This window comes from Taudactylus pleione, unplaced genomic scaffold, assembly GCF_031769625.1.
Source record: "Taudactylus pleione unplaced genomic scaffold, aTauple2 ptg000236l, whole genome shotgun sequence".
Taxonomy (NCBI): Eukaryota; Metazoa; Chordata; class Amphibia; order Anura; family Myobatrachidae; genus Taudactylus; species Taudactylus pleione.
In genome coordinates, this window is record NW_028284638.1 from 2,599,577 (window position 1) to 2,609,386 (window position 9,810).

Below are 9,810 nucleotides of genomic sequence, written 5' to 3' on the forward strand. Positions count from 1 at the left end.
GTGGAAAATCCCAGAATGGTACGTACACATGGGACGATCACCAATGATAACGATAACGGGAGGGTGTGTGCTGGACGATCGATATCAATCATCCAGCACACCAGCAACTCACCAACGACTATAGCAATCCGCGATCAACGATCGCGGGTCCCTATAGTAACCTGGTCGATATCGACCAGGTTGGCCTGCATGCACGGGCGATGGATGATATCGATATCGTCCATACGTGCCCGCGCATCGCAGGTCGTTGGACACCGAAAAATGCACAGACGAGTCATATGAACGATAACAATATGATCAATATAGTTCATATCGTCCATTTTAATCGTACCGTGTGTACGCACCTTAAGGCAGATGAACAAATACTTGCTACTGAATTGCAAACAGACAAGTTTTAGTAGTGGTGATTCAGCTGCACTTCAAGGGCCATACATTTCCCATAATCTCAGGAATATGTTAAAATAATACATTTAATGAATTAAAGACACAGCACAGGCCCTTAGAATGGTATACGTTTAGGAAGCCGGCGGTCGGCATTCCGTCCGCCGGCTTCCAGACAATTTAATCCTGACGAGGGATGAATGACAGGCGTCTAAATCTAGACGCCTGTCATTTTACCGACGCTGGGAGACTGGCGCCCGGCATCCCGATCGAGCGGATGCCGGGCATCGAAGTGGACAGCCGCGCGCGGGGGGGATAGGTTTAGGGCTCCCGGGGGGGGACTTAGGGTTAGGCACCCCCCGGGAGGTTATGATTAGGCTAGGGGAAAGGAGGGTTAGGGTTAGGCACCCCCCCCCGGGGGACTTAGGTTTAGGCGGCGGGGAAGGGGGGGTTAGGGTTAGGCACAGGGGGGGTGGTTAGGGTTAGGCACCCTAAAGAAGGGTTAGGGGGGAAGAATAGGTTCGTTTATGCTTACCTGTTGGCCAGCCGCTGTTGGGATTTGAACTGCCAGCCAGGGGTCCAGCAGTAACTCATACCGATTCCCTTAGAATAGATGCCACATGTACTACAAAACACTTTTAGATTTCCCAACATAAAGCTCACACCCACTTCTTGATTCAGAACAGCCCTCAGACGCCTAACAACTCTCACTTGCCTAGATTTCCACTTTCCTTGAGCTAAGCTTGCCAGTCACTTACTTAATATGAATTGGGGCTGCAGGTGAAGATCAGAGTGGCATAGTGCAGAGAAGAATAATAGGGACTGATGGAGAACAAAGTGGAGTAATACCACTTTCAGACATAAAATTCCGGCTTCAACCCTGCTCGGACCCAGGACACTGAGCACGGGTTGAAGCCGGCTACCTCTTTCACACTAAGGGGGAGAACCCAGGTTATTCCCGTGTCATCACCCTTCACACCTGACCCGGGTCTTGCAGTGACCTCATCTCCAAGCATCACCGTCCCTGGCCAATCGGTTGGTTTTAGGCGTGACCTGGGACATCAAGCCCCGGGTCACACCTTTCGCACTCGAGCCAGATCGTCGACCCAGGCTGCATGTCCCGGGAAAAACCCTGCTAGTGAGCAGGGTCGCCGACCCGGGACTGTCACCCCTGGTTGCACATTTCAGACTTACGCCAGACCCGGGTTGATGAGCGTTCACATGCAAAAACCCGGGTTTTAGGTTTAAGTCTGAAATGGTTATTAATGACAGACGAGTCATAAGGGACAGGGGCTCCGAAAGGAACCCGTCGCTGTGATGTGCCAGGAGTGAAGTGACTGCGTCAGTGGTTTCTTCACTCCTGTGCTGGGGATCCTGTGCATGTGCAGTCTACAGACTACACATGCGAGGCGGCCACTGCCGGGTGGGGATGCCAATTTTGCAATATAGCCCATAGGCTACAGAGGCTTACACCATCTTCGCTTGCCGGAACTAGGTAAATCTGACAGCATCGCATCCCCCATAGAAACCTATGGGGGTTACTGTGCTGGCTGAAATGGAGGTGTTGGCGGAAATGGAAGGACTGCAGCAGATATCAGAGATATCTGCTGCGATCCCTCTATAATACATCTGGGGGATATTTAATATTGCGGTGTATTCCCCGAAAACACACGCTTTTGGGGAATACACCGCAAATATTAAATGATAAATAGGCCCCTTGATAAAGAGGAAACATACTTAATTTTGAGAAAAATCTGTTGCATCCATATGATTTTTTGGGCTGAAAAGCTTGATAAATCAGACCCATAATCAGCTCTGTTGGTGGTTGAGCACCATCCGTATGTATGCAGCTGCTACCACTACCCATTTCTACACAAGAGAAGTTGTGATAAGAAGGGAACACCCACTCATTTATACAATTTGGCTCCTATGATGAGAGAAATTTATAAAAAGTTAATTTGCTAAGCTAGCATGGAAAATAATTAATGCAAGCTACAATATCTTATAAACAATGCATATTTTTCTTCCTCTCTCATTTCTTATCCATATAAAATTGCCTTGGTCAGTTCTATGTAGAATGTGAGAGCAATCAGCTTCAAATACCAGTATTGTGGTATGTGTGGTATGGGCTTGTACACACGTGTTATTTTTATACATCTGTTTTTTTTATTTTTTTATTTGAGGCATTACAATACACAAAAAGTATAAAGTACTGAATAAAACAATATTAATACAATATTGGAAAAAAAAAAACAGTGGTGCAATAAACCATTTCCAAAAATACAAAAAAATTTGTCAAATTAACAGATAAACAACAAGGAGCCATGATCTCAACCGTTTAGAAAACAAAAGAGAGAAACAGTAGAATTTAAGATATACATTTGTTATGTAAACAAACAAGTTAACTAGTACACTTAAAGTAACTCCATAGTCCATCAGTTAGACCAATCGTCCCTAAAAATGAATAGAGGGATCCTGCGCAACCATTTGAGTAAGGTTCCAGGTGGTCTGGTGTAGGCTGGTGTAGGCTGTTATGAATTTTCCATTTAGTTGTGAGTGGTAATGTATCAATATAAGATTCCCATAATGTTAAAAAACGGCCGGCCTGTCCCTCCTTATTACATAGTGTCTCTACCGAATACATTCTAAACAAAAAGATGCAATTTGTCAAAGAACAAGGGTAATTGTGGTGGTGTATTAAGGATCCAACCCTGCAGGATGATTTAGTAACAATATTTTACCCTCTAGAGTTATCCGTTGTTTGGGGTCAAATATCCCCAAAATGGCCCTTTCCGAGGTGAAGGGAACATGATTGAGAAGTTCTCCTCGGCATATTCCCAAGGTGCCAAAAGTATTTAATGATAGGGCAAGCCCATAAACAATGGTATATGTCTGCTTCTCCCTGGTGACATTTAGGACATTGATGATTCTCAGAGGTCCCATGTGGAAATGTCTCAGAGGGGAAAGGTAAGCATGATGGTACGTGTTGAGAAAAAGTTCTGTATACATACTAGCCAGAAATGCTTTCCTTGAAAAAATAAGGGCACGTTCCACTGTTGGGATATCTAGAGAGGGAAAGTATGTCACCCATTTAGCCATCCCCCCAGACATCTTGGAATAATCCAAAATATCCCAATGGAAAGTGTAATGGATTGAAATAGTTTTGTATCCGGGAGGAGGTTGTAACAATAATGTATCCAGTGAATTATGCCAATCCCTTTCCGAAAAAGGTCTAATAACGTGGTTTAGTGTTCTTTATAAGTATGAAATGCATCTAAGTGTGCTTGTTTCAAAAATACATAGCCATGTTTATTTTTTACACATATTACAAATGCTTTGCACTAGGTTTTTTATTAACATATTCTATTTGCTGCTGCCTTACAAACTCAGATGAACATGGTATGTGTTTAAATTAAGCAATCAATGAGCATGGGCAATAGGCGGCCCTCCAGCTGTTGTTAAACTACACATCCCAGCATACATTGCAACAGTTTCTGGGTGGTCACATAGCAAAACTGTGGCAGGGCATGCTGGGATGTGTAGTTCTACAAAGTGGCTGGGGGCCACTTATTGCCCACCCCTAGTTTACAGTGTGAACAATGCACCTCACATACATATTTGTCCACATTTTGGATGTGCATTTGCTCCTTTATATTGTACAGTCCACAAACCCACTAACAGCTTATTTGCTATTCTGTGTGAACAGCAAATCTATATTTTAGCTTTATTAACATACAGAAATGAGAGGAAAAAATGTTTATTTTAAAGAACATGGTAACTTCCAAAATGTATAGAAGTTATGTCAGGGACACTGCACGTGGTAGATACGTCTATTTAAGTCCCATTTGTGAATTCAGATAATAAGGTGTGATCTTACTAAATCGAAGACTTTCTGCAATTTTTGCCGCTGTATTTGAAGCAGCGTTTGTTTTAAAGCCAAAACCCACTATGTTGGTTTGAAAGATACATATTTTACAAACCAAAAAGTCGGATTTTGCCTATTATAAAATTGTATTATAAATCCTGCTGAAAATCGTTGTAAATAGTAGTTTTTTGTAAAAATTGCATTTCATTAAATAAAGCCTCTGGTGCACTCTATGCAACAAGCATGGGGAACTACATCCCCTTACATATCATAATCAAATCATGATCATCATACAATTGTAAATTTGTACTGTGCAAGCAACCTGAGTGGGACAAATACTAGGGGGTAAATTTATTAAAGTGAGAGTTTTTATAAGTGGAGATGTTGCCCATAGCAACCAATCAGATTGCAGCTATTATCTTGGTGTTAGTTAAATGTTAAGTAGAATCTGATTGGTTGCTATGGGCAACATCTCCACTTCTAAAAAGTCTCACTTTAGTAAATTTACCCCTAGGAGTTGCTCACAATTGTACAACCAGAAAAACAGTAAATATGTCAGATTATTATGGGGAAATTGTCAGAAACAAAAAACTAATATTGAATTAGAAGAGTTTGCAGGTATAATATTGCATATAGCTACTAAATTAAGATATTCAAAACCTACACCTCTCCAGAAAGCAAACTACTGAAACTTGCTTGCCTTTAACAATGTAGCAAGATAAACAGCCCAAATGTTCCTGACCACAGACGGGCATAACAGATTCAATATGTATTTCTTTTCTAAAGAGATTTGCTTTTCATCTCTCCACTTCACTACAGTAAAAGCACAACGATTCCCACATACCACCATCTCTATATAGATTCATGCCATAAAAGGAGGCAGACAGTCTATATTAAGAAACAAGTGTGGCATGGGATACATCCAGTATCCCGACACAGGGGATGCCGGTGCTTAGAATACCGCTTCCGGAATCCCGATACCTGTCAGAATCCCGGCTCCAGCATCCCAACCGCCGGCATTCCGAAGGTAAGTAACAGAGTTGGTGGGAGGGTTAGGATTTAGGCAGTAGAAGGGAAGGATAGGGTTAGGCACTAGAGGGGGGAGGGTTAGGTTTAGGGTGCGGGGAGGGGGAGGTAAGGTTCAGGCACCGGGGAGGGAGTGTTAGGGAGAGGGGAAAGGGGTTAGGGAGACAGATATCGTATCCTAACCCTGTCGGGATGCCGGCATCGAGATTTTGACTGCCCGGGATCTGGAGCGCCGGCATCCCGTACCCATCCCGTGTGGCTCAGGTCCTTAGAAATATAAATTGTCATATGGAAATGTATCAAAGATTCTAAAAAGAGTGGAGAAGTGAACAAATGTAGAATTTGCCCATAACAACCGATAAGCTTCTACCTATCATTTTATAGAATGTACTTGATAAATGCTACCTTGAAGCTGATTGCTAAGGGCAACTTCTTCACTCTTTAGAAGGTTTGATACATGTCCCCCCATGAATTCTTACCTGCTCTTAAACATAAACAAGCCCATGGTCTGCCAAAAGTAGCCAAATGACTTTTTCAGGGAATGATATACTTAATTATAAAAAAGGAATGTTTTCCCTTTCATTTTTTGCAAGTGTTCAAGAAAATATATGGGCAATAGTTATTTTCAGAGAGCCTTAAAGGGGGCAAATACAGGATTTGTATGGAGAGGTTTCCATATTTCAGGATATACACTGCTGTTAAGCCAGCAATTTGGGCTTGGGGCTGAGAGAGGAGGAGACTTGAGATTCAACTGGGGAGCTGCTGCTGCTGTTCATGGACAGTAGAACCCACTACGCTGTCTCCTCCTATGCAATGCACAGTGGGCCTGATTCAGAGCCGGACGCTATTTGTGCTCGCTCGTTCAGAAAAAGGGGCCGGCTATTTAAATTGAGCGCTCGCTCTTTGCGGCCTGTTGACGCCTCTATGTCTGAGCGAGCGAACGAAACATGCGCTCGCTATTTTGTAAAGACACCCCTGGCCGCTCGCATCATACGTCACCTCCCCTATTTATTTGATTAATCGAGTACATCGAAAGGCATCTGAACTGCTCGCAGTGCTTGTGGTAGGTTTATCCTACCGCAATCATGCAAACAGATCAGGCTAAGAAACAACCAAGTGACGTGGTCGATGACGCTGCTTTGTTAATTATGCACACCCTTAAAACGCCCGTTTTGACCATTTGGCACGCCAGCGTTCGGATCACCACTCCCCGTTTTCAAGCACCTTCCCCTATTACCACCCACAAACGCCTCATCCTGTCACTAAAATTAGCAGGCACTCGCTATTTTGCGAGCGCTCGATTTCCGACCGCAATGACTGGTTGGCGCATGCGCATTACGACCCATACGCAGATGTGCGAACATCGCTCGGAGCGAACGAGCGGCCGCTTACGAGCGGCTCTGAATCAGGCCCAGAGTTCTGCAGATCAGGGCTCTCTGTTTGAGGAGCTACAAGTTGCCACACATGCGCACCTGCTTCGATCACAGCTTTGAAAGTCAATGCAGAGACAGCTATCTCCATCTCAAAAAATATAAAATGAAACTGCCACCTTTGGAGCAAGGAAGGGGGTTCTGGATGCTCAGAAACCCCTTCTGCGTGCGCCACTGCTTGTTCATCAGTAATCAAACAGGCTAATGAGAGTGGATGTCCCCCTAAATTAACATTGTAAATACATAACTTTTTTCTACCAAGTTTAACTTTTTCATAAAGCATGTCTCAGGTATGATAGTAGATCACTGGTATAAAATGATGAGCTATTTTATCACTAAATTAATGTTCTCATATAAAGTTTTGTAAACAGAGGTCAACCCTGCATGGTAACCCTTACCAATTACACTACTACTCTAGAACCAAGGTTTTATCCAGTAATATTAATGTTGCAAATGCATATATAAAACATTATGTGGATGTAACATGGGCCTGATTTAGAGTTGTACACTATGCCGTTATTTACGCAGTTGCCTGATTGATTTATTACAGCGCATGAGTCTAAGTCGCATGGGGCATGCGTCCCGATGTCTTTGCCCTGTCGCTCACAGAGAGGATTTAGATGCAGAGTGATTGACGGTTAGAAACCAACATCAGGTGGTAACAGAGGGGTGGTTAGAAAATTGTGGGCGTAACGCAACTGTTACATAGGCGTGTCAGATACAGCGATTGCGTCTTTGTTCACAGCTCCAATGGTGCCGGCATCTTAGTTCCATCGCCAATTCTGCAGGACCATAGGCTTACTCAGGACTGCGATAACTGAATGACCTGCGCCCTTTGCTGCGTCTTTGTATGCAGATGCTGCAACTTTTTACACAGATGCTTAGATTTGCAAAGCCGCAGGTGAGCGTCTCAATTCATCTCCCGGCAGTTATTGCATAGCAGCTGCATACAAGACGTAACAGCAGCGGCATTGGCGTGAAACTCTGCATCAGGCCCTATGTTCTTTCAATATGAAGAACATATGAGTAATAAACTTAATATGGCTGCTTTTACAATAATTTTTGATATGTGTTCAATATTAAAAATATTTTTAGAAAGCATTCCCGTTAAACATTTATATTAGTATTGAAATGTTTCACAGACATAGCTTAAAATGAATAACATTCTTGTAATACAAAGTAAGCAATCAAAAAAAAAATCAATACACCAAAAGACAAAGAAATGTTATATTCTATGTTTAAAACATGCTACAAGAACAAAAACTATGCAGCAATAGTGATATCTTTATTTGTATAGTTACACTGACACTCCCAGCCAAGCACTGACACATACCAGAACTGATATACGCACAAGCCATAGTTTGCTCTGCAGGCAAGATCCTGCAGTTGCACAATATACATTGTTTTAAAATGTTAGGGTTCCTGATCCATGGAAAGCTACACATATGATCCAGCTGACCTGGTCATTACTGGGCCAAGACGAAGGCACTATATTTGTATAACATATTGAGCATTTTCATTAAATTATTGTTTTTAATAAAATTCCGCAAAATATAGCATGGAAATTGTTATACAATAGGTGATATCGCTGAACAGTTTTTATTTAACTGTAATACATTAGAGCAAAGAAACATTATGGGCAGAAGGCATGTCAGTGACAACAGGTGTGTCAGGGTGGAGATAGCACCATGCATTGTGTGTGTCAGTCGGTTGTTTTTGCAAATTACACCTTTCTCATAAGTGTCTAGAGTACAGGTATAATTTACTGTGAGCCTCCAGCAGGTATTCATCTTTCCCACATGCTCTGCTGAGACTGCAAGCATAAAAGGGTAACAGTTGAGATTGCAATCTAAATCTAATCTATCTATCCTACATTAGCTTAATCATAAAATAAAAAATATTTAAAACCAAGGCTAGGAACATAGCAGTCAACTTTAAACTAAACAATATACACTAGGTGAGTGCTCTTGTTACCCCCACACTCCCAGCAAAATACAGGGGCAGGGGTGCTCAAGCACCCACAATATTATCTCCAATAGGCAGTGCAAGATTAACAACAGTACAGCCCAGCCAATTGCCCTGGGAACCCCACACATGGCTACATCACCAGTGTAGGAGCACTGTGGCATATGTGAACTTGGGGGTTCTGTGTGGCACAATATAGACTAACAAGTTTAACACACTTGTGGTAATGGGAGTATTTACACATTACACTATATAATAGCATCACCTATACATACTGACCATTTCATTGGTAGGGACCCCCACAAACCTTAATCTGTTCCTTGTATAGGACTGCTATTACACATATGTATGAGCAGGCCACCTCATTACATACAGAAGAACTCTTAGTATACAGAGGCGTTATCATAGGAAGCGTGCCTAATACTGGGACTAGTCATCAGAGCTCATAGCTACAAGATAGAAGTGATTAGTGTGTAGCCCTTTATATTATAGGTAACTGCACAAGTCTATCCAGATGAATATAATGTAGTCGCAGGAGAGACTTTTAAGGAATAATACCATGATATGCCCGGTACACACACACACCCACTAATCGTATAGCAGCAGCACTATAGGAAGTTTATAGTCCCCTTATACTGATGTGCCACGGTGCCAGTAGAACTGCAGCCAGTGGCTGGGCATGGTATAGATGGCAGCGGATGTACAGTAATTAGGTGGGCACTCACCTGTCAGAGCCCGGAGCCCAGCGGGCAGACACCCCGCTGCTAAAAGCCGAGTCTGTGCTGCAGCCAGTCACTGTGCTCACTGTAGTCTTCATGTTCCCTGCCCGACCCCTTCTGCCTTCAGTCTCAGCGATCTCCACCTCCTCTCCTCCTCCCGCCGCCGCGCCAGGCGTTATCCCTGGCTGCTCACTAGCTCTCACCCGCCCACACCATTCCCTGCCCTGACTCACTGCTCGCTGCTGTCTCCTCACCATCCTCCCCGCCCAACGGCTATCAACAGCAGCTATCATGGGTGGAGGTGTGCCGGGACTGCAGGAGAGGAAGGTGCTGGGAGTGTCTGACTACTGGGCTCCGGGCCATGGCTACACTGATGTAGTGTACAGTCTCATCTATACTTTACGCCACTGACGTTTTCTGTTAC

At 43.4% G+C, this 9,810-nt stretch overlaps 1 protein-coding gene across 1 annotated transcript in view; it reads right to left on the minus strand.

Moving 5' to 3' along the window:
* Positions 1–9,547, minus strand: part of SGMS2 (sphingomyelin synthase 2) — a 67,697-nt gene extending 58,150 nt beyond the window's left edge. Inside the window, exon 1 of the mRNA XM_088479495.1 lies at positions 9,393–9,547. The gene's annotated coding sequence lies outside the window, so the exon portion shown is untranslated. The remainder of the gene's footprint in view (positions 1–9,392) is intronic.
* Between the last annotated feature and the right edge of the window lie 263 nt (positions 9,548–9,810).